This window comes from Coturnix japonica, chromosome 3, assembly GCF_001577835.2.
Source record: "Coturnix japonica isolate 7356 chromosome 3, Coturnix japonica 2.1, whole genome shotgun sequence".
Taxonomy (NCBI): Eukaryota; Metazoa; Chordata; class Aves; order Galliformes; family Phasianidae; genus Coturnix; species Coturnix japonica.
In genome coordinates, this window is record NC_029518.1 from 11525218 (window position 1) to 11552297 (window position 27080).

A 27080-nucleotide genomic window follows, 5' to 3' on the forward strand; every position below is an offset into this window, starting at 1 on the left:
CCTACAGATTTACCCAGACTTCTTTGAGCTAAATTAACACCCTGCACTTCTTCGACCAAGCATTAGCAAAGGGAAACCTGATTTTGACCTCACAAGGGCTATTGGGCAGAGGAATTTTTAAAATTATCCTGCAGATATAAAAACTTAGTTCATTCATCTGTCTTTATTGCAGCATAAAAAGCCACTTATTTTCACACTGAAGATGATCACTGCAGCAGTTCTTTAGAATAATTATTAACCCACCCTATCAATTTGTTGTCAAGCAGAACTCAGTAATAGTTGTAAAATGACTTGAAATCCCTGGACACAACATGCAATTTTTGAACAAATAATACCTCAGTTTATAATCCTCCACTCTTTCATACTTACGCATTTTCAAATTACTCTTTAATATGGTCAAGAGCACTGAAGAATAAATACATGAAAACAATCAACCAATAATTGAAACTTCTGGCAAGCAGAAGGGGAATTAAGTTACAGTGGAAAATTTAAGTATTAGAATTTAACATGACCAGATCTCCTGGTTTCCTTAGGACAGTTCCAGGTTCCACAATTGTTTCCTGGATGGATGTGAAGTGCGCATGTAGTCAAATGAACTGCGTGCTAAAGGGATCCAGAATGCTCTCCTTCCCTCGATAAATTGGTCTGTCTGCCTAATATTAAGTTATGAATCTAAACGGGCTTCTGTCCAGAGCGTAGGTAGCAGCACGGGTATTTCTCTGCTTTCCAAGCTGCCTAGTTATGGGCAGTCCAACAGACTAGGTTAAGCAGACAGAGCAAATTAATTTATTCATATTCTTCATTCCTCAAACCAAAATGACAGCTCTGTTCCAAATCATTTAAACCGAAACCAAAGCCAAAATAGTGGTTGGTATAAATAGACAGTTTAGGAACGCAGAGAGGACCAGTGATCTGGCTGGCAGGACCACAGCATGACCAACAGGAGCACTTCAGAGGAAGGTGCAGATATTCCAGAAGAGACGATTTCTGAAGAAAATGTTGAGAGAGAGCCATTCCTAATTACACTGTACCAAAAACTGTTTGGCTTGTGCCTTGACTTTATACACATGATTTTCTTTTATCCTTGCTTTTGTAATTGTGTGTATTCTGTAGTCTCAGAAATAGAATCTTGCTAAATCTAGGGCCTCTGGAGTATATCGCAGGAACAATGACCACAAATGTACTATCACTGTATCAAAGCACTTTTTTTGCATTTCAGCACTATCGTCTCCTCCTCCTCTGTCCTTGTAACTTGACTCTTACTTCGTGTAAAAACATCAATAGCTGCTCCCAATTCTTTTGCCATTACATGAATAATGGAAAACAGGCAACCAATAGGAAAGTAACTAAGAGGGAAAATAAGGTCCAAGTCAATGTGAAAAGAGATGCATTTTGTGTGATTTTATCTTGCAGATATTGAAACTGATGATTAATTGCAGGCCACAGATAAGGAGAATCCTGAAAAGCTTATAGAAAAAGCTTAAAAGAGCTACCTATGTCCATGTTGCAGTTGAAAAACCTCACATGATTGACTGGACAGTAATAACTGCTGTGAGGAAATAAGTAACTGATAATAGGCTGAAACCAGCATGTTCAGGCCAACCCTCTGTGGACTGTTGTACAAGAGATTTATGTTAAACTCCTTGCAAATATCAATCCCAAAGAGTTTATGGTCATAGCCCAGAAGAGAGCAAGTGGTGATAATGCTGTCCACCTTTTTCAGAGCTCAAAAATTTTCTGTGTAGATAGGATGTATCTATTATTTTTCCCAATTGTGTAGACTATTCTTACCTCTTACCTTAGCTCTATATGCCAGTGAAGATTTTTTTCTGCCTGGTTTCCTTTAGTTTCTGTCAGTGAAGTCTAAATGTGATGTGCCACTGACAGACAAGTACACCTAATGAACTGAGGGAAAACTGGAAGAAAATTTATCCAAAAGCTTGCTCTCTACCATTCCTGGAATCTTTCTCACTTCATGATGACGTCTTCTCTGTTCTTCCAATACTTTACAGGCCTGTGACAGCTCTGCAAAGATGGAGACAACGTCAAGTCATAGATCTCTGGGCCAGAGTCTGATCTTAGCAGACACAGTAGGTACATGTGATTGCAGAATAATCAAACTGGTTTTGTTAATCTAGTCTAATGAAGTAGATTGATAGGTCTGTTTTTTATATAAACAGTCTGTTTTGTCAGGCTTTTTCCATTTCTTTGTCTACGAAAACAATTGAAGTACCATCACAACCACCTATTCCTTTCCCTATCAATAGGAACTTCTGTCCTTCAGATTGTCACCTTGATTCTTTTCACTGTGCAGCTCCAGTAGCCCATACTAGATGTCCAGTGCATGGGAACTGTTGACCACAGCTTGAGCCTCTAATTGAGCACCTGAGGCAAGCAATGAGTCATAAAGTGATGGCTTGAGAACAGCTAAATATTGGAAATGGAGAGTTCATGAAACATCTATGTGTTGCTATGACAAGAAGTGGGTTTTGAGTCTCACACAAAGATTTGTCTGCTACTGATATTTCTCATTTAACAATCACATAGCATGGGGGAATTGGGATCTAATAGTCTCGGTCCAATATTCTTTGGGAAAACCTTAGTATCAGATTAAATTTGCCTCCTACAGAACTGTAAAAAGCTTGCTGCCAACTGAAGAAAGATGAGTATACGTAGGTTAGAGGGCTAGGCCAGCTGTACAAGACAAGAATAATACCAAGTGTGTTTACAAGTAAAAGAGAATATATTAGGGAATGCCATTTATTTCCAAAGAAAGGACAGTGTGTGAGTTCTATTTAAAAAGGTGGATCTCTGACAGAATTTTTACATTTTAAATTATTCTGTAGAATTTAGCTTACAAAGGGCTTTTTCCTGGGGCAAGCCTGACAGAATGGGGATTTCTGATCTTGTCATGTCCTTCAGCAGTTTTTCAGGCAATAAAATGATGTTGCAACTTGTGATTGTGGATGAAGCAACAGAAAAGACAGCTTTTTTTTTTTTCTCATTTTTTCCTTTTTTTTTTTTTAATTATAATCTGTGAGTAAATAATTCACAATTCCCAAGGAGACTAAAGAGGAAGAAACCTCTTTAATAATAAAAAGGACATCCAGATCCCAAAATCCAAACCAGGACACACCAACTCTCCAAGCAAAGAAAAATATCTTCCCAGGAAATCCAAAAAAGGCATAACAGAATTTAAAATGAGGAGGTCAGAAAATAAGTCTTTCCTCTTTCCTAAAACAATGTGCAATTACACAACATGTATTTAAGCAACTTATACTTAGGCTGTGGAATTTCTTCAGAAACAATTATAGTGGTAAAGAGCTTAATAAGATTCATAGCTGTCCTCGAAGAACAGTGACATTGTACTTAGCAAAAGGAGAGGAAAAGTTTCTGCCAGGCTTTATCATTCATGGTGTCACTCTCTGTGCTTAGCAAAAATGGCCAAAAAAATCCCCTCTAACTGTTGCATGCTAAGATAATTACTGCTGTGCTGGAATCTTTTGCTCTCTCTCCCAAAAGTTCTGTGACACCCTAAGCAAAGGCCACACCCTACTTTTGCCCACGATGGATAAGGACGGAAAATAATGAGCAGAGTTAAAAGCCATAACATAAAATTGTGTTAGTTTGCCAGTAGGAAGTTACCCCACTCAGTCTCTCGGTCATTTTTAAGTAGTATTAAATTGTCTTACATTGACTGTGAAGAGAAGTTCATTTTACTTCTGGATGGAACACAAGGAGAATCATGCTAAAGTAGACTATGCAGTGGAGAGGCTGATAGAAAATAATGGTGTCTACCTGGAAGAAATCTCAACAGAAATTGAACACTCATCCAAAAAGCATTATGGATAGGTCAAGAAAGGTTTCACAAAAGCTAGAATTTTTCAAGTTTTCTCAGAAATGTGCACATCCTTCCAAGGAAAAGAAGCTTTTTCTGTTTTTCTGAAACACACCTATATTTTACTATATTCCCTACTGAATTTCATTGAAAATACATAGTTGTAGCATCATTAATCTTTTGGAGTAAAACTCACTATGCTCTAACAGTATCTACCAATATACTTATGTATGATTTTCAAATAAAATTTTTAGCAAAATCAATAGTAAATGGTAGGTTTACATTTCAAAAAGGACTCTTCACATCTACACATCTGCAAGTCATAGAGACTGAATGTCTTGGATTTTTTGCTTGATAATCACCAATCACATCTGATAATATTGTTACAGGACAGTAGATAGTACTTGCTGTGTTGCTTTCAAATCCAAAGACACTCAAAATCAAGTGGTATATACAGTAAAATAAGACAATTTCATAAAAGATCACACTGGACTATGTCTTCTGATGCACATTTTCTCTCATTTCCTATGCTGATTCACCCAAAGAAACCATGAGAAAACCAGATGGGTTAACCTTCAGCTGGAAGACACTCATGAGTGGATTACTGCCTGTCTGCTTCCGTTTTCCTCCTAATATACTTTGTTGTGCAGTTAGAGGAACTGAATGCCTCATCCTAAGCCGGAAAAGGCTGAATGTCAAACAGTGGCTGATAAAATAAGACAACATTCACAGCCAAACTCTCTCTATAGTTTTGTGGATGTAGTTTCAGTATCGTTCAGTATGAACCTCATACATTCATAGGTGGCACTGCTGTTTGTGGAAGGAGTGTGTTGTTTTGATTCACAATCTGAAAGAATGGCAAAATGAACATTTATGTAATTAGAGCTAGTCTCATGGAAAATGCCATCCTCAGACCTGATCAGAACACACCAAGACTATGGGTCTGACAGTTTGCAGGTAAGCCAAAAATCTTTCAGCAATTTACATTATTTGGCATTATGCCTCCAAAATATGAGCCCAAAAATAATCTGACATAATACTATTGACGCCAATATCCTGAGGACTTTTGGCAAAAATATTCCCACAGCTGGATCCTAGTTACGTTACTTAACAAAGCATTGCATTTCTGAATTTTTAACCATATGTCAACTGCCTTGTTACCTCTCTTACTTCAGAGCGATTTGTACCCCAACAAAGTGGGTGCCTATTACTTCCAGTTTCCTGTCATTCTTACTTCAAGATTATGATGTATGATCCCTTATGAATCTCAGAGATTTCCAGTTTTCAGTCTTTCTCCATTCTGTTTGCTTTTTTTTTCTTTCAACACCTTGTTACATGGAATAAAAGCATCTAACAGGTAATTCAACATTTTATATTAAAATTAACATGAGGAGACAACAATTCTTCATTTTCTACTTTTTGATAGAAATGTGCTCAAAAGATCTTTTTTAGAGCAACTATGTTTGTACCTTTCAAACTAGAGAAGGATTTTCCTTTTAAAACATGCTCATATTTCCTACATCATATGCTCCATATGGAAACTACTAGGTGAAATGCTGCGGCCCTTAGGTCTGGCACCGTGACTGTAATGGTCTTTTCTGACCTCAAAATCTACCCAAATGCTTTGACTTACAGTGCATGAAAAGAAACCAATTTTTTCCACATCAGTTTTATGACATTACTCAGGCATTCGTGAGCAGAATGTAAAGCAGGTCCAGCATGTCACGGATTTTGAAACCGCTGTATTTGCATGTAAGAAACAGATGGAGAGTTACAGTGCCAAGAGCTTACCCACTTTGTAAGAAATTAATGTGAACAACAGTATAAAATCCCTCCAATTTTAACTTAAGGATTGACTAGGTTTATAAGGTATTTTCTAATTAGTGTTACGAAATAGATTTTTGTGGCCATTCATGCAGTAAGGATATCTTTCCCATAGTGTCCATCCTAAAATGTTTTCTGGACACAGGATACATGAAAAAAATATATATATGTATAGAAAAGATTATCTGTAACGCAAAAGAGATTACATCCTTTGCTGGTATGTAAGGATCTCCTTAATGCCTGCTGTTTCTACTGGCTTTATCTTGATATTACATTATCTTCTATGCATTGACTGTCTCTTTATGGTGTGTGGTTGATTATCACTTTGACAAATCACATTCCGTTTTACGATGGAGAAAAATCATAGAAGGCAATAATTTTTTCTTACAGATATTATGTTAGCTTCATGGCTATGGCTCTTTACTTAAGTTACGATGACACTCAGTCCTGGCATGTATTGGTCTTCTTGTAGACAGGCCCTTAGCACTGAGCTGACAGATTTAGGAGTATTCAGATCTCTCACACTGTACTGATATCTCTACTCCATGCTGCATTCAGGACCCTCCCCTCCATACATGCCAAAACAGTCCAACAAAGATCCTGTAGGTTGCTTTCTGGATCTTCTTTTCTTTTGGTGTCATAAACCTCCTATAATAGGGATTTTCTTCACATTCTCCATCTTTTACTCTGCATAGACAATATATTTACGCTATGTCAGTGCTGTTTTCTCCTCAAACAACCAGAATGGGAGATGCACCAAAGTCTTACAGAACACTGCAATTCACTTAAATGCTGATGAAAAAAAAAACAAACAAAAAAAACCAGCTGAACATTGAAAGTCAATTAAACAATTTACAATCGAAACTGTCTTGCAATGTTGAATAGCAAACAGTAATATGAAATTGCAGGCAGTAAGATAGAAGCCTAATTGATTTTGTTAAATCAGCTATAATTACTATTAATGTGTTACTAGTAGCAGGCAAAATATGCACAAAATGTCTCCTCCATTATCAAGATGGAATTTGATCTTGCCTGAATGGAAGAGCTGATCTATTGGCATGAGGCACTCAGATTTGAAGGAAAGGATACATAGTTTAGAATATTTAAGAAGAACAATCCAAATGATTTCAGTCTTAGGACCAAAGGAATCTGGACCAAAATCACACCCATATAAGTATTCAAGCTCATGCAGTAGATCTCCATCCAAGAAAAAGGATCAAATATTCTTTATTATTTTTCTGTCTGGCTTTAAAAACACTTTCTGGAAATGTCAAACCAATACATTTTACACTTGAGATAAGAAAAAAATAACCAGAAAACATGCTGCACAAAATGTTTCAGAACACTATTTAGACTTCTTAAGCATAATAAAATATTATTTAAAGGCTTGCCCTGAACTTACTGTTAAGATACTGTTGAGGCAGTCAGTCAAGCAAGCAAGTTAGATATTATGTTACTCTTGCAATAGAAGATGTTATGCCATGAAAATGTTGTAGGAGTACAACAAGCTCACATTTCTTCCACAAGTTATGTCACATAGGCTGTTTCTACATTGCATCTACTCATAATTCATGAATGTGCAATATTCATTCATATCAGCAATGCTAATCTGAATCATCCCATTCCTAAAGCTAATGTTGATATTGATACAAGGATATGACCTGAAGTTTGCTGATACAGAAGTGCTTTTTCTGCAACGTAGGTTTGAAGAAGCATCCCTGGGAGGTACTAAACCTGAAGACATGAGCACTGCAGTACCAAAGGGAGGAACATGTGACAGTATTTTTGTTACATGCATAAGAATGTAAAAAAAAACCATCGTGAAGAATGGAGGCTTGATTTCATAGATTCATCTATGGAATGAGAAGCTGACTTGGACAGGTGCAGTAAGATCAGCCAAATGCAGAATTCACCAGTGTTCAGAACTAGGTAGTGATGAGTAACAGCCCCAGAATACTAAGCAGTGATGGCAGATAGAGACAGAAGAATTCAAAATCTGAGAAGGTCTGAAAGAAACTCTAGAAAATTCTCCTTCTGCCTTGTGGCAGAAGTAAGGCAGTAAGTTGAGCAAAAAATAAGCACATAAAATACAATTCCAAATGGAGTATTTGAGTATTTTTCAGTTGCCTTTTCCACATAAGCTCAACATGTTGAAGAGTTTGAGGAAAGGGCATAGAGATGAAGATTTGCAAAGATATTTGAAAATAGTTATCTCAAACTACCTAATAATAAAAATAATAACATAAATAATCTAAGGTGGAAAAAAAGTCTTTCAAAGGTCATTTTATTTTTTTTTTTTATTTATTTATTTTGAAAGAGAAAAAGCTAAGGATTTCAAACATTTCTTGTACCTCAGCTAACTTGCAAAAGAAAAAAGAATAATGTTCATTCTCACAACTTCCTAGTACGGAACATAATAAAGGAAATGTGATGAATTTAGCAAGCTGGAGTTTCTGCATCCTTCACTCTAGACATCAAACAGCTCTACCATGTTGCGTCAAGCAAAAGAAACAGGAAGGGAAAGATCACACAGCTTGAGTTCCTTGGCTCCAATTAAGCCAAAGCACTGCCTCTGAGGAGGATGGAAATCCTATATTCTTCCTGTGGGGCAGGAAGTACCTGTAAACATTGCAGAAATATTCTGCTTTAGCATACTGCAAACGAGAATACATCATATCCACTGTTTCAAGCCATGTAGGGAAAATAAATGGGAAACCTTGGGTTCAACCTAGGAGAGGAGATGGCAGGGGAACTGAGTCATAGCTTTGAAAATAATAATAATAATAATAAAAAGATTTAGAAGTGCTTTTGGGAAGTTACAGGAACTGAGATTTTAAGTAGGGGCAATTCCTAAGAAAGGAAGGACACCTACTACCTATTCCAATAATACTTTGCATTTATGTAACTGCAATGGCTGCTGTCCAAGGATCTGAAAATACTGTAGGGTTTCCAGTTAACCGCACTTCAAATTCCATTGTGATTATAAAGCAGGGTTCTTCATTTTTACAAATACGCAGGCACAGAAAGCCAAGTGTTTGGGTCCGCTCAAACCCTTTGTTTAAAGCCCATTTTGCTCTTTCACCTCAAAGTCAATGCTCATTAACTAAAGAACTTCAGTCAGCATAAAAGGTCATTCCCAAACAAGAATGGTTGCTGTGTGGAGTGGTGCATGTACAGTAGACAGACATATTCAAGCCTACCGAAATGGATATTATATAAAAATGGATTATACATTTGGAAATTCAACAAGATTTCCAAACAAGATAACACCAACAAGATTCAACAAGATAACAAGATTCATCATGTTATGAAACGTACAACATATACAGCTACCCTGATGCTCATGTCCAAAAGCTTATGTCCAGACACCAAATCACAGATCACAGGATGTCAGGGATTGGAAGAGACCTCAAAATATCATCTCTTCCAATCCTCCTGCCAGAGCAGGAACACCTAAATTAGGTCACACAGGAACATGTCCATATTTGTGACTGTTTGCTGTCTGCTTACTGAAGATACTGGGAAGCAAACTGTGTCTCAAATAATTTTCCTTTCTCTGATCTGCTGGGAGTAGATGTAATCAGTGATACTACTACATCACAATTGTATTTCAGGCACACCAAAGCACTCCGGACCTAAACTGTCTCTGTGTTGGCCATCTATCTGTATTAGAGAGACTCGGTGAATCTAATGCCCAGCACCAACTATAACAAAGAAGATAACAAGAAAGTAGAAGAACTGGGGGCAACTTTTCAAATATCTGTTTCTCTTGCCGAGGGGTGTTTCCTTTATTGAATGGTGTTCAGTGGAAGGAGAAAATATGTTATCATTATTACTCCAGTAATGAAATCTCTGCCGCTTTATGGAACACTAGTCTCTTGCTAACACATCAAAATGAACAAACTCAAATAAAAGCATTTAATGGAAATCCTCAGTAGAACTACCTAAAGCTAGAGCAGTATTGTGGAGATGTTTCACTAAAAAGCGATATGAAGTCTTCAGACTTCATGTACATTCAACGGAGAAAAGACTCCAAGTTAGAGTAAATTACAAGTAACCATAGAAAGATAGATTGATTAGAAAAGTTGAAGTAACTGAAGGTGTAGTATACCTTTGCTGCAGAATAATAGAAAATGAAGCACCTGGAAGCACGCAGTTCTATGAGCAAACATACTCAGCTGATCACTGCATTTTTTTGTGGATGCTGTCCTGTACATTTCTCCTTAGGATCTCAAGAAAGCATGTCTCATTGCTTTTGTGGTGCCATCAAATCATCTGCTATGAAGGTTGTTTTTTTCTGTCCCCTGTGAAGGACGGAAGACTAGACCTTCTTTGTAAAGCCATACTGGTCAGAACTAGTTGAAGATCATGGAGCACTACAGCAATTAAGTGCTTTTGGCTTGCACCACAGCAACACTGGAGACCTAGGGACATCAAGACCCCATTTCAATGCCTCTACTGCCTCTAAAAGCTAGCACCACCACTGATTTTGTTTACTGAAAAGGCTGAGAAAAACACTCAAGCCAAATCTTCATCTAACTACACCAAATTCAAGAGCAAATGCTGAGAATCAACCACTGCTTACATACCATAACCCACTTATACCAGTTGTGGGGACAGCACAATAAACTACAGTCCTGAGAAAAGAAAATCAAGTTTATATTTAATTAGAGACACATGACACATTAATGGATAACTTCAGATTAATTGAAACCACTGCTAGCAAGGAATTAGGAGCTTAGGAGGCAAAGTTGTAAAAGTGGTTTAAGACTACTTGTGCTCATCAGGCATTAAAATCTTAAGTAATGTTGCACATACGCAATACTCTCTTCTTTGGGTAAATTGTTTGACAGACACTTCAGAAAATTTAGCTGAGATCTGCAGACAGCAAATCAGTACAGAATTTATAACACAGCTGATCTGCCACACTTTAGAATATAAAGAAACAATTCTCTGTAATCTGCTGCACAAGAAGAAACTGAAACACATATCTCAAAGTAAGAAAACAGTTAAAAGATAGCAATGTCTTTATAAGTTGTTATATGTCTCTGAGGTAGCAGTATGCAACAAATGGCCTGTAAAATTTAGTGGGAGCTGGATCCTTCCAAAAGAATTAGCTATATAAGCAGATGAAGACCAATACTATGAGGAAAAGAAGAAAGAAAAAGCAGTCTTTCCAAGTTCAGTATTTAATTACAGCTGACTATATGAAAGGAGACTCAAACAAGACAGGAATGAAGATCCTGTTCTGTATAACTCAGTTATGTTAGACAAATCATCTACTAAGTCCATCATATAAGACAAATCCATGTGTACATTTGCTTGCCCATGCATCAACATTGTATCTCAAAGTTTCCTACCAAATTTATAGATGCCTATATCCAGATCTATAGTGTGACATTTAAAGAGCTCCATAATCATATTCATATGGCTAATGAAGATTACTAGTGAACAAGAGGTTCATGGGTTTGCTTAGAACACACATCTTCTGCACCCCTTTATATTATATATTATATTGTTTGCTGAATGCTCTCACAAAAGTTTTCAGACTAAAGCTACAATCTGTGCTCAAAATATTAGAAAGGAGATCTATTTACAAACCAATCCCACCCTGAAGAACTCAAATGGGAGGAAAAAAGCCACCTTGAGAATATTTCAGAGAGTACCTTGAGAGGTACTACACTTGCCACCAAAATGTTAGGTTTTGTAAGCCAACAGTTGGATTTATCACAGTTGTTATTCTGGATGCATTTTATGCAGAGTTCTCAGAAAGAAGCATGGGACCTTCTTGGACACCACTTTGTGACTAGGTCCCACTTCTCATATCACATCAAATGTTAATAAAAGACTGACCTAGTTGTGATGATCTGAAACTGAGGTGTTTGAGGGAAACATTCAGGTCCTTCTACCTCTATTCACCATCAAGGAAAAAAGGATGGAAGATCAAAAGGGATGGGAGAGGATTTGTCTCTTTGCCAATGCATTTTGGCAGCTCTATAAAGTTGGGATGCCCAGACATCATATAACCGCTCTTTAATTACTCTGCATGCTGTCCAGCCCAAGCTGCCTTTGCGAGTGTCTGGGGAGCAGCAGTATTTGCAATTGTTACTAGGCTGCTTGGAAACTCTTTCTAAACTTACTTTCTTTTGTCAGAAAATCAGGTTTTCAATAGGCTTTTTTTTTTCTTTTCATGTGTGTTGCAGAAGGAGCCTGATTTCCTTCCCAAGGAATTATTAATCTTCTGTTCAAAAATGTTTGCTATTGTTAGATTTCTGTTTTTGCTTAAAGTGGTTTTCCTCTAAACATTTCTTTGGTTTTGGCACTTCTCACCTGAAAATGCACCTAGTTGCTACAAACTGAAACAACAGTTCTGATTTTTGGTTTTCCGATTAAATTTGTTCTTTTAATTTGACATTTTGCATCCTAATACAGAAATCAAAATATTTTCTGAACAGCTCAGCCATAATGCAGCGGACTTTTCTAGATGTCTGTTACAACTGGAAGCCTGCCTGCCCTACAAGTTCAAATAACAGTTCAAAGCCAAGCCTAAGGGAACAACGTGAAGATGGGACAGGAAAGGTTCAGGCTGGATATCAGGATATCAGGAAAAGGTTCTTCACCAGAGGGTGATCAGGCACTGGAACAGCCTCCCCAGGGAAGTGGTCATGGCACTGAGCTTGCCAGATTTCAAGAAGTGTCTGGACAAAGCTCTCGAACACATGGTCTGATTGTTGGGTGGTCATTGTGGAGCCAAAAGTTGGACATGATGACCTTTATGGGTCCCTTCCAACTTGAGATATTCTGTGATTCTATACTGAAGAAACTGTGCTTCAGTCTGTCAGTAGACACATGTCTTTAAAGAGACTTTACACATGAAATGACACTCTTGAATATAACAGGAAAGACTGGTGCAAAGCTCCAAGTTGTTCCTCATGGACGTATGCAAACACTGGCTTGGCCAGAATAGATGTCTGTTCAGAAACAGGTACTTCAGCTTCATAATTCAAACAGTGTCATTTAAACAGCTGAGTAATGGTGAGACCTTTTAGATTCACAAAGAGAAAAACTAACTTTCCTCTTAACCTGCAGTAGCTCTTTTACTGACATTTCCCATAGCCTACACATGACAGAAGCCTCATGCCTATACAGAATTGACTGCATCCAGACCTTCTAGCAGAAGGTGGTGCAGGTAAGATGAGATAGCCCGCAAAACCCCTTAGGATAATATTCTCTATACTGCAGTGGTGCTGGAGAGCTCACTGCCTCCATACAGAAAATACAGAAGCACACAAAAACTTTTAAGTAGACTAAAATCTGTTCTGTTTATTCAACCTTTTTTGAATAGTACCGATGGCTGCAATTAGTCACGGGACACTTTCACATGTTGCAGTGTTTCTTTCTCTAATCAGCTCCACTGAAACCGGTGGGATTGCTCATGTGAGTAATGGCTACATGGAAAGAGGGCTGGATTATAACACATGACCCATTGGATAGCCAGCAGGCAAATAAACAGATATTGAACAGAATTAGCAGAGACAGATTCCAGCCTTCTATAGCAAACTTGCACCTCCTGAACTGATGACAAATACCGAAGGTTTAGCGACATGCATGCATTGCTACTGAGAATAACACGATGAGAGGAAAATTAATACAAACTGGCCCACCTTAGATTTATAATTTAGTTCATACTGATTGAACTGAAGTTGTTGCAAAATGGTTATGGATGGTGACAGCTTTATACCATTACAGGCAGAGCATGTGTTCACTGTTTTTTATTCCAAATCCCTTTACAGTGATCTAAGATATTGGATCTACAGCTAGAATTTCCGCCACGTAAAGTCCAAGACAGCACTGATATTCTTATGTATTCATTTGCTCCCGTGGGATCCCAATATCTGATCTCCTTGGGTATTCTTTTTTGCAGTCCAAAACCACAAGAATCATTTGGCAGTTAAAATTAATGGGTATGCTTTTGAGCCAGAAAGGTACTTAAGCACATGTTCACCTTTAAGTATTCAAGTACCCTATTAATTTAATGAAGTTATCCATTTTTTGAAAGAAAGCAATTATTAAAGCAGGACTTGCATAATTTTGTGTAACGTTTTGTAAACACACAAACACATATTCACTTAATCCTTTTTCCATGACTTGTGCAAAGCTGGTCTAAAGCTCTTCCTATTGACTCCCTAGGAAGCTTGTATACCCATTTTCATTAGTTCTTAAAACTACATCAGTGTGCAGTGGTGCACCCGGCTGTTAAATCTACATACATGTTGCCCATTTTCTACAGCACATGTAGAACTACTAGTTTAGCCCAAAGTGGTAAAGATTACTGCATGAAACAAATGAAATATACTTCAGGCCACATCCCAGAATCCAAAGCTGTGTTTCCAGGCTGGATTCAGAGCAGACAAACTGTTGAACTGTGCTCTCACCTTATCCAACAGGAAAGCAAGGAAGGATCTCAGGAGTGAAGGAAGTCACAAGAAAGCTTTCTTTCTGTACGATACTTTGAGCATCCCCTCGTTACTTCCATAAAATTAATATGATGCTGTAAAACACGACACTGTTAAACCAAAAGCCTATAAATGTCTATTCCATGCTATGGTGTTGTAAGTGATGTTCTCATAAACAAAAGAACTATCCTTTAAAACCACTTGATTTTTCAGTGGGTAAAATAAATAAGTAAATAAATAAGTTAAGTAATGATTGTGAGAGCTTTAATGATTTTTAAACAATTATGGAGTGTTTTATTTTTTTCTCTTAAGAAAAAAGGACTAATTTTGAGTAAAAGAATGGCTAATGTCAACCTATTCTCTATACATCCATTAGTCAAATTATAACAAAAATTTGGCTTGCAAGGAAGTTTCGCATTGCTGAAATCATTCAGTACTGCATCCATACTTATTTCTAGGAAATTCTGTAGTCAGTCCAAACTCTGGGCATTAAGAAGGAAAAGTTTCTAAGAAGTCAAAAGACCAGGGGGAAATCTTGCATTTAATTAACACACTACTCTCTGTTTGGTAAATAGCAGCTATTGTTTACAGTAGAATGCAGTCACCATTCATTATATTTTGACTCTGCATTCTTCATTGGGAATTCAGGAAGTGGTTCAGACTAAAATATTCCCTTATGTTATTTGACCTGTAAAAACTTGGCTAGTGGCCAGATTCTGCAGTACTTACACACAGACAACACTCCCATTGACTGCAGGATCAGGTCTTAAAGTTGGCTGCCCTATGGCACCATGCTGCTCAGATCAGTGCAGAGTCAACCATTTGGTGCATGAGAGGCTTCCCTGGTCAGCTGAATGGCAAATTGATCTGTGTGGCACTGCTGATTTCCTGTTTATAGGAGCAGCAGCACAGCTTGTATAAAGCAGTACCTTAGAGACATAGTCACTGTCATATTTCAGGGAACTGTTTTTGTAGTGCTGCACTTCTCAGAGAACAAGTTAGCAGAATAGCTGCATTCCTCTGTTAACTATCCTATCTGTGCATGTTTTTCATCCTTAATACTTCAGCTCACATCCAACATGGTCCACAGATACTATACAATAATACACCTCCAGCAATATGACCCACACAATGCAAGCTGTGTATCCTATGAATGGGATGAAACAGCAATATTTGCACGAGGGAATTTGAGTAACTTACAAAGAGTCAGAAGAGAACTGTGGTCCTACAACATGCTGTCCCAGAACACCTGGCTTTGAAAAATATGCCTTTGCAGGTAAGAACAGATAACTGGTGGGTGTTTAATTCAAATCAGTGCCTGATTATTTATAGTTCTCCAGACAAAAGGAATATTAATATTTATCATTTACCTCTTAGAATTTACCCCCTATCAGTCAGAGAAAGATTATTTGGGGACCTAGGGTAGGATTACTTGACATTAGCTCACTAGTTATATTTCCACACAATTTAAAACACAATTTTCTCTTCTTAGACTTGGTATTTTCTGATAGTATGTTAATTCATGAAAGTTTCTTCACCACTCTTGTATACAATGGAGCCAGGTGGGGAACTTCCAGATTTTATGAAGCCTTTCTTTGGCAGTCTTTCTCATTTGGGTCAGGAAAGACCCCAACCTCTCTTCCAGAAAGAGGTCTGTCCTCCAACTATCACAGAGTGCATTTGCTTCCTTGCAAAATGGAGCTCCCTTCTTTGGCATCAACAGTAAACTTGGCAAGAGGCAGCTTAGATTTCTTTTTATATTAAGTTTTGAATGATCTTGTGGAATTCTGTAAATATTTTATTACATATTTTATAGGTGGAGCACTTTATATCTAGCAGTCTTTTTGGAAACATAGTCATTTAGTTGGGTTTTTCCTGCCCCACGGTTCAGCTGTAACTGCTTCCATCTGTCAAAACCTATGAGCAGTTCACTAATGGTCAACTTCTTAGTCAGGCCTTGCATTTTCTATAGGTTTATTGTTAATCATTAGATTCAGGAAAAATAAACTTCTATGACAATACCAATAAGTGTTTCCAAAAAAGAGGAGAAAAATTCCTCATACTTTAATTGCTCTTACAATTTTTAAAAGTCATTCCTTCAAGAATTTAGTCGGAAATACTTATTGATGGGGCTGCTTAAAAGAAGTGTATATCAAAACAACACCCTGGGAAATTGGATTAAACTACCGCTACTGCAAACATTTGTTTTTTTTTTAAGGGAAGATTAGTTTTTCAGCAAGATACAGTAGGAAGCACGTTTTTAAAATACTCTTTGCCAAGACCAGAGGATTTTTACCTTTTCTGTAAGAAAAGATTAAAGGTAAGAAGACCAGTGTAAGGATCTTATAAACTGTGCCAGCAAGTATAAAGAAAAAAGAGGAGAGGAGAGGAGAGGAGAGGAGAGTGTGAGAGAGGAGCGAGAGGAGAGGAGAAGGAGAGGAGAGGAGGAGGAGAGGAGAGGAAGAGGAGAGGAGAGAGAGGAGAGGAGAGGAGAGGAGAGGAAGAGGAGAGGAGAGGAGAGGAGAGGAGAGAGAGAGATGGAGAGGAGAGGAGAGGAGAGGAGAGGAGAGGAGAGGAGAGGAGAGGAGGGGTCCTTCTCATTAGCCCTCTAAACACAGTGAACTCTGAGGTGTTTAACTACCATATGTGAGTGTACAATGAGAATAACATAGCCGCATGGTTTTCACGAGTGGACAGTTTCACATATTAATAAATAAATACTCATTTACAGAGATCAAAATAACAGAGAAATAGCCATCTGTTTCTAAAAATGTGCCCTCCACTCCTCTGTTTTGTAATTTTACCTTGGCTATTTGCAGCTGTAATTGGAAGCCTTATTTCTAAGAGAACCAGAGGAAAGTTCTGTGGAACTTTAAATGGATGTTTGATGCTTAAGTCTGATGTGTAATTTGGAATTTCCCATCTATGTTGAGAAGCTTTTTTTCACATCAGATGCATCTCCAGCCTCATTAGAGACATGGAAAGAGAATAAAAGAGCTGTGACAGGTACAGCTGAGTACGTAACTGTAAATACATCCCTTCATTGTGGGAATAACAATCATTATGTTTGCAAATGTATTCTTTTCTCAATGGAAAAAAAATAAATAAATAAATCTGTTCTCGTGAGAGAAAATTTCTGCTTCTACAAGATAATTACAGTTTTGGCCTTTCTCTTTTATGGAATTCCCTTTAAAAGCTTCTGATTATGCCATGAAAAACAGCAGCTGGTGAGTATCTTATCTGATTAACAATTCAAGAAAAATTTGCATAAATGCTTACCATAAAGTTTGCCACCTCCAGAGTAGGATGGAACCCTGGTTGCTGTGTGTCCCAGAAGCCTGACTGATATTTGTGCAAGCTCTTTTTTTGACACACCTCTGTGTTATACAGGGCCCAAATTCTTAAACTGATTTAGTGGACCTTACTACTGAATACTGTTTAAAAATGAAGTAATTATCCAGAGCTATGTGTATATTTTTAATTGCCTGAATTCAGTTTTTTTGTTGTTGCTGTCATTGTATTATTTTGTGTGCTTGCTTTTAAACATATATTTCAATAGGCAGGTTTCCTATTCTTCCTAAAGAAGTTTGCAAGATTAAAAATATAAAAATAAAAAGTAAAACCTAGAAAGAGTAAACAATTTCACATGTGGCCTTCCAGCATGAAACATCCAACCTGTAAATAACACATTCTTTGTTGCAAATTTTGTGAGGATTTAAAGGTTTTTGCTTTTTCTTTTTTATTAGAATGATCTGAAGTTCTGTTGTTAAAGTGAGAAGCTTTCAAAGCCATCTGAAGATACATACTAACCCAAAGGTAAAGGAGAAGAGAAATAAAACATGGAGAACAACAACAAAAGGACAAGAACAACAAAAAGCACTCACTTAGTTTGTGCCAATGAGTGATTGAAGTGATTGATCCTATCTTCAAATAACAATCATCATAGTTTGGTTCTACTTCCCTGGTCAGCTCATTCTACCACAATAGCTTTATTTATCCTAGAGCTGTGAGAAATGCAAGCTTTCATGTAGAGAAAACACTATCTCCAACACATAAACATGGTTTTTCTTCTGTACTGTACCGTAGATTTTCATGCAAGTTGCCATGTTACCTAATTGGGTGTACTACAAGCACTGCCAGCTTTACCACTTCTACTTTCCCTCCGTACTTACAATCACAATCAATTTGCCAGGGCCTGTTGAACAATGAGACCCTTTAAAGGTTTTGTGTAAGGGCTGTTGTCACTGAATCACCAACTACAGGCTTGATCTAAGTCTTGCAAATTTCAGTGATAGCAGGATTGGGCCCCAAATGAGACAGTGTCTCTGACTTCTGAGTCAGACTTCACTGTTAAAACTCCCAGGACTAAAATGCAGCCTTTCTATTTCTTTGCGCACGATCCTCTGGACTCTTCAATGGCAGCAGACAAGAAAATTCCAGTAATGCCAGAGGGAGCTTTACTTGCCTCAAGTAGAAGACAATCCATGGGAATGCTGAGAAGCAATCTCTCTCTTGTTCCCTGCAATTATTTCTTATACTAGAAGCATAATTGAAGGGAAAAAGCAGATGACATCAGCTACTAAGAAGGAAAACATCCAGAAGAAATGATGTTCGCAGGAACAGAAAGATACTTCACTGTGTCAGGCACTAGGCTGTGATCAGAGGACAGCACTTACTACCAAGGGCGAATGTAGATTTCCCATATGACCTTCAGTAAATATGGAAACTGCGACTTTTTCTTGTTTCATAGAAAGCCTCCAGGATGAAACTGAACACTGGCTCTGAGGTGTTCACAGTCTACAGTGATGAAGGCTGTGTAAATATCCAGATATTTACAACAAAGCAAAAACAGTTTGAGACAAAATGTGTAGACAAATGGGTAGTCAGGAAGAATTATCCCTTTAGCAGGCTGCAAAACAGCAGACTGCTTTGCCTGGAGATGTAAGGTTCACCCACACTGCTTTGAAAGCTCCTCTCTGCAGAAGACGGCACTATTGAATTGTCACAAGAAAACTCAGTTTTCCTTTATTCTGAGGGTACACATTAAAAGCAATTGCAACCTTGTTTCAAGTGGATTAGGAAAAATGAGTCATGTGGGACCCTGTGCACCTACCATGGGGAATTCCCTACTCTGTTAGACCCACCTGACAGCCTTAATTTAAACACAAAATTGAAGATGAATTATATTCCTCCTTCCTTCCAAACAACAACAAAAAGGCAAGATAGACTAATACAGATTGCTTCCCATCACAGTGACTGAAAAACCTTTGGTGCCTTCCTGCTGGCTGGAGTTGAATGCCACCTTCAAACTGACAGGGCAATTCAGTAATGCTCTATGCACCACATGGGAATGATCAGTTGCAGCTCGATATTGCTCTCAAAGGAAAGCTGAAAAATCAGTCATTCTGGGACATGAGCAACACTCAAAACAAGGGGAAATGCTGGTCTGTGACCCAGAGTTTTCTGCTCTTAGTTTATGGATGTTCTTCCTTTGTTTCAGACATGAGACCGTAAGAAGGCTGGGCCCCCAAGAGTGCATTTTACATGACTTCAGCTCAGAGCAACTTCCCATAAAATATTTTTGAATGAATAAACCATCTTGCTCTGTACATTAAAATTCCTCCGCCTGCGGTATACGGGTCTGTGACAATTAACCAAACCCACAGAGACTCTAATAAACCACTACAGAAAGGATTTAGAAATTCTTATTTGAAGAATTTAGAAAAGGGAATGGTACCTTTTCTCATGGGCATGCTGAAAAAGAAAAACTTTAAAGGACCACAAAATGCAATCTAATTGGATGTTAAATGGGATTATTTGAGTATACCCAACATGAAAAGAAAATGGAAAGGAACACAAAATGCATACAAACTCTGTAGATAAGGAAGTGTTAATATGATTCAGTTTTTAAGTCTGTATATGTTCAGCACTAAGGAACATCAAATTAGGAAGAGCAGAATCTGGCCTTATACATAAATAGAGAATCAAAACATTCCCTCCTCATACTTATGATAGAAGGTTATTATTCTGGCAAACACTATGGCTATCCCTAGGGCAGGCAGCTTTGCTAATGTAACACTCATCAGCTCATGGTTACTGGACTCCCCCACAGCATGAGCCACACAGGAGGGATCTAGGGGGAAGATGACCCTTGCGAGGTACCCACCCTGGGTGGCCAGCTGCTCCCCTCCCACGCTCCCTGCTCCCCAGTTTCCTCTCAGCCTCAGTGATCCACTGTCCCCTTTGCTGGTCACTTCACTGGTCATCTCCCAGCCCTACATATGTGGGGCTGTGTCACGGTAGTTCTCTATGAGTTTGGAGAAGGGAGGTCAGCACCAAACTGGCAGCCCAAGTGCTTCGTGAAAGAGGGATGATTCATGCACACAAGGGACCTTCTTCTGGGCTCAATCCAGCAGTATTTAGAGAATTCACATGCTCAAGCCTCATAGCCAGAGTCATGTCAACAGAAGAGCTGGCTGACAATCTGAAACAAGGGCCGAACAGAGTACAGCACCCAGAAACTCCCAAAGAGACCTTACTGGAAAAATACAAACAAACAAACAGAAAGAAAAAAGCAACAACAAACAACATTTCTGGACTTGTTCAGCCTGGAGAAGAGAAGGCTCTGGGGAGATCTCATTGTGGCCTTCTAGTACTTGAGGGAAGCTTACAAGCAGGAGGGAGACCAACATTATGCATGTTCTGATATCAATAGGTCAAGGGGAGATGGCTTTAAACTAAAAGATGGGATATTTAAGTTAGATGTTAGGCAAAAATTATTTACTCAGAGGTTGGTGAAGCCAAGGCACTGCTACTCAGATGGTACCTCACCCCTAGATCCTGGAGATCCTCTCCAACTTACATCATTCTCTGATTCTTCATCTATTTTATCTGAAAACTTGACCAATTATTGCTGATGCCTCTATACTAGCCTAGAGATACACTGAATGCTTTCTGTCACAGGCATTAGCTAAAGCAGAGGGCTTTAATAACGTACTGTGAAAAGCACTTAAGAAAATGAAGGTAGGACAAGGCACTCACAGAATAATTAGTTCTTTAAGATAGTCTTCATATTCTTTTTCCCAGATAGCTGCTCTGCAATGTCAAGACTTTGTTATTTGAATTCTATGCGTTATTAGGAAGTCATAATTTTTAAATTCCAAAGATAAAAGGCAAGATTTTTCTGAGGGGGATGGGGAAGATGGATACAAATGCCGTGGCTCCAATATTCCCAGGCATAAATCGTGTAATTTAAATCTCCTAAGTCTGTGAGTGAGGCCACATTATGTTTACAGCTGTTGTTCAGAATAGAGAAATCTTTTGGCCCGTGATAGAATGGAATTTTATTTCTTTAGTCTTGCCTAAAATTTATTATTCATGGACCATGGTCCTTTCCCTTAAGAGTATTTGGCTGGAAGTTCTGCATTTCATGCATCAGTTCTACTCAGATTAACAAAGAAAACACTTAGAATTAGCATAATTTAAATCTATTTACACATAGAATGTTAAAAAGGTAACTCTAAACAAACGTGTTGGTTAAGCAGCTCAGTCACTGTGATATTCCCTCATCCTCATTATATGATTAAAATTTCTTTAAAAAAAAAAAAACGAAAAACCTTTAAACTGAATCATGAAGAAAACCCAGGGGAAAACCATAACATCCTATGACTATGTGCTTTCTTGGCCACCTTTTTTGTCTGTAGTTACCACCTGTTCAATGCCTAAAATAGCAACTTTTTGCCCAGTCTTTTTCATATCAAAAAGAAGCTACTGTATCTGTCCAGTTTTCTAACCCTAGAAGGCAAACCCTCATTTGTGAGTGGCAGCCTTTCAGCTCTGTTCACCCTGGCATCATGGGCCAGATCACTGTTTGCACATGATTCTCTCCCACCTTCTAGCAGTTGTCAGACCTACCCAGAGCTGCCTTTTCCTTTTAAGACCACTTGTTGAACCTGAATTTCTGTGATCTCTCAGGTCTGATTAAACTAGAGTTGCTGATGCACAGAGTAGAGAATGCAACTATTTTCTGATATCCGTAGGCTGACACCAATGTCTCAAAAAAAAAGCTTCTTAATGGTAAGGGAACTTCTCATGGTACCAGCATTTCACATTAGTTCTTTGCCTCTGGAGGCACAAGTATCTGCCAATCCTTTTCATTTTAATGCCTGACTGTTGTTCTTTCCAGGGCATTTTATTAATTCCATCCCCTAAGCTATATAATGTATGCAGCACGATGCTCTGCCCTTGCTTCCTTACTTCACTTAGAGGAAAATCACTATTCAAAATGCAGCGTAATCTTTTATTTATGGATTTTGAACAGAGATTTTTGAAGCCTGTCAGATTTTAAATCCAAATGGCCCACTTGGTTTCAAGCCAAGACCTTTTCCTGATAAAGGGGAGTGAGGAAACTTCTGTAAAAGTGGAAGTGTCTGAAAAGAATGTAGAGGCTGTGCTGGCTGATAAGAGGCTCAACGAGCAGCAACTGAGCCAGCCTCCTAAAGAAAACTATTGCAGTTTGCTTTTGTACCACAGTCAATTCTTTGTTTATTTGTTTGTTTTGAAAGAAGTTTCTTATCAGGAAGATAAAAATGAAGTCATATAGGCTACTTTTTAAATTCACTACTTTTAATTTAAATCCAAACATATCTCTGTTGAAGAGGCTTATCTTGTATTTTCACCATGATACTCAGAAGAGAAGCAAACATTCAAGTCTCAGTGGGATTTGACAGTACAGACAGGTGCTTATCAGTCAAACTGCTGCAAAGCACATATTAAGATGTTTATTGATCTATCTATTGCCCACATTCTGGAAAAAGCTTCACTTGCCCATCTGATCTCCCCCTCAGATAGTGTGGCTTCAGCCCAGAAGCTAGCACAAGACACATTCCAGCCCTCTTTCCCTCACTGATCACTGCCAATCAAGGGTACTTCCTTGGTTTAAACAAAGGTTACAGTGTGGTTTTATTGAATTTACACAAACCTTCCACCACTGTTGCTCATTTGGAAAGATAAGAATCATCTAAACTCCTTTCCTATGCATGCCAGAATGAACTGTCACATCCAAACCATCCTACCAGCTCAAAAATGCCCATACACTCACAACCACACCACTCAATAAAGTGCTCAATATAACTTCATTAACACTAAGAAGTGGGAGGGGACTTAGTTGTATGAGTCTGAAAAAAAATACCCTCACAACAGACTAAATATCTTGATTAATAAACCCAAACTCTTATGTTGCTTGGCTTACATTGGATTACAAGTGTCTAATATTTCATTATTAAGGCAGAATAAAACATTAGGACTTTGATTACTAAATATAATCACTCCATGGCATTTTTCAAGATATGTAATAGCATACATTTCACAGTTTCCTTGAATGAAATACTGGCATACGTAGATGCAAAGATTCTTTGTTGCCCTTGATTTGTTTTACTTTTATTTGGGTTCCTTGTTTTTGCCATATTTTCCTCAACTCAAGATCTCATCTGGAGGAGATGAGGCCAGAAGTTGCCAAAACACTTGATTTTCCTCTCTGATGTTCTTGTAGATCTGAATTGGCTGTAGGCAACAAGAATGGGCCACAAGGTTGATTTTCACAAGCTCTCAGATAGCATGAGGCCAAAGACACTTACACACTGTCCCTCAGCATGATACAATAATCTGTGGGAATTTCACTATTTTTCCTATTCACTTTTATCCTTTATAGTACATGCAACAAGCCATTTACGTAACTTTTCTAATTAGGCAGGTAGCTTTTCATCATGAGTTTTCCATAAAAATGATCTTTTTATGAAATTGATTTTTTTTTTCTTTTCCTAAAATCCCATGAGTTGTCTTAATTCTAGAACTTACTCTAATCAGATGTATTCAAGGACAATTTACAGCAGTTAATTGATTTAGGAAATACTTCCCCTAACGTGATGTTTTCAGTACACGTGTAACAAAAATAACAAATTCTACTATGCATTTATCTTCTTTTTGTCTTTAGAGAACAAAAGAAAAGCTATGAGTTTTAAAGCTATGTATTTATTCACTCACAACAAACCCATTAGGAAATAATAAATGCAAACCTCTGCAAACCAGGGTGCAGTAGACCTGAGGAACTTGAGGGTCCTTTTCAACCAAAGTAATTCTATGATTACCGTTTGTCTTGGATGCAACTCAAGTGATAAGAAACTAAGGTCAAAAGAGCTGTAATCTCAGCATCTGTCAACTTGCATTATGTACGTTTTGATTTTCCTTAGAAAATTCAGGATTAGACTATTAGGGGTTAGGCAGTTCAGCTAGAAAAAGTCTTTGGTTGTTTTTTTTTATTTGTTTGTTTTTTGTGTTGTTTGTTTTTTTCCCTAGGAGTGGTCCAGCAACTCCATGAATTGCTGCCCAGCTGCAGGATTTTGCTTTAGGTGTGAGAAGGGAGTAAGGAGGAAATTCCCATTGGCTTAAACAAGAACAAAATAAAACAAAAAACATACATGAAAACCGATGAGTAAGAACTTGCTGACTCACTACCGAAGGACAGTGTGGAATTTATCATCCCTATTTCTTCCCCAGAGGTCAGAAAGAATTAGTTTACTGTAATATTTTTGGAGTATTTGAAATACCTAGAAACAAAACAATAAGTCAGCTGAAAAACATAGACCTTGACCAGGGAATTATGGAAGTGGTTTCAGCTGAGAACCAAAAAAAAACTTTTGGAAACAGCTCTGATTTCTTCCTATTTTTTGTTTCATCTACTCTTATTTGAAACAATCTTAGATCTACATTTCTGGGTAATTTACTCAACAGTAAGAAGTCCACATCGCCAACACTGGCCTGCCTCCTTTTGACTTCATATACTGAGCACTCCAAGACTGGTGTCCTCACATACCAGCCCTATGTTTTTCCCAAGAGCTTGCAGAAGCTAAAGCCAAATGCAGCAGCACAGTACATGCAAGAGAGCTCAAGAAAAGTGGGGGCAGATTTTAGATGTTCTGCAAAAGTAGTCAGGGAAAAGTTGATTCAAACTCGAGATCTGTCCACTTGTGTCTTGATGAATTAGAAATGTAATTTGACACGTGGGCTCAGATGTGTGTTTAGTGTCATAGACTCCACATATTAAAGCTCAGTTCAGATATTTCATTAATTCATGTAATAAATACCACAGAACTAATGCCGCATGTAAGCTAATGGGTATTAAAATATGATTGCACATTTAAGTGAGTACTATAGTATATACCTATAGCACTATTTAGAAATGAAGGTGACTGAGGTGGACAATGAGTCATCCGTTTGTAACTAAAAGATGGAAAAACTTATTTCTCTCCTTACTATTATCTGGTATCAATCAGCTCAGTCTTACACATTTCAACAAACAGAAAAAAAAGAACTGGTCTTACTTGACGGTGTAGTAAAAAGTCAATTGAACTTAAATGTCAAGGGCTAAGCCCTCTCCTGTCACAAAGCAGAAAGTTATTCTCATGTCAGTGTACGTGAGCTAATTTATTACAAGGACTTTGGAACCTCTTTTCATCACTGTTGGATTTAGTACTCCTAAAGTAAATCTTTAATAACAATACTCTATGAAGTGTATGTGAATGGATGCTATGTCTTTGTATGTCTCAAGTACTGTTAATTTGGGCTATATATCTTTGTTTTTGTTTTACAGGTTCTTTTAACATATTCGGAAGACATTTGTGGCATCAAAATAATGCAAGTTTTAGTCTTCAGATAGCATTTATATTCCTAAATTATATGTCTCATTCACATTGTCACTAAACGTTAGGAGTGGGAGTACACACAGAAACAAATGGAAATACTGAGATGTTTGAACAACAGATATTGAAGTTCCTGTGAAACATGAATATGAAATGTTTTGTTTCCATCACACAGTCTCTCTTTGAAATAATTTTTTATGTATGACTCATGAGTCTGATCCAACTCCCAGAGAAGCCCATGTGAAGATTCTCACTACCTCACTGAGCTTTGAAGCAGGCTCTGAAGTATTATTTTCAACACAAGACATGTGATTTGCTCAAGCGTGGGATGACACAGTGCATTTGACAAGTTTAGATAGAGGTCTGATTGCATTCTTTAAAACTACACCTTTATTCCTTACTTTAAAATCCGCTGACCAGACAAGCTTGAGACAATGAGATGAAGTCTAAGCAGTAGTAGGAATCAAAAGGATAGCTAAGTCCTAATTCCAGCTATGTCATTAAATCACTGCAAGACCCTGCACAGGTCTTTATCTCCCTGAACATCCTCTTTCCCATCTGAAAATAGTCATACACACAGGTCATCACTAAAAAAAAAATAAAAAATACTGCATCTCAAATAAATACCAAAAATAAAAGAAAACATGATACCATAAAAAGAAAAGCTAATACCAGGAAGTTGTGCCTTTACTTTTCAAGTTATTTTTTCCAACTGTTCTCTTTCCAGTGCCTTTTATTTCCACGCATGTTCATATATAGACACACAAAATAAATGAGTTAGAAAAAGAGAGGTCAGATCTGCTTGTTTTCCAGACATTATAAGAAAAGTGACTCTCCTTACATTTTCTACATCTGCTTCCTCAAAAACAGCAGAGTACTGAGAGGAACCCAGTCATGATGCAGATCGTTTTCCCAGGCTTGACTCAAGCAGCTGGCAGAGGCATGTGACCAAAGTGGAGAACTTAAAGAAAGGTATGTTTTGAGAAAATGCAAAATGGTTTAGTGACAGCTCACATTATTTCCTTCAGACTAAAACTGCCAAATCCCGAAGCACTCCCAGGCTCTGCAAAACCAAATAAAACAAAACAATATATAAGATGATTCTTTGCATCTCTCAGATTATGTGACCTGAGCCTCCCTTCAGGCCAATTGCATGTTACTGCTGGGGAGCTGATTTATAAGGGACCCTCCGCAGGTATCTGACAGCTGCATAGGCCATGAAGATACAGCAACAGTGTACCAATGCAGGTTACATTGTACAATGCA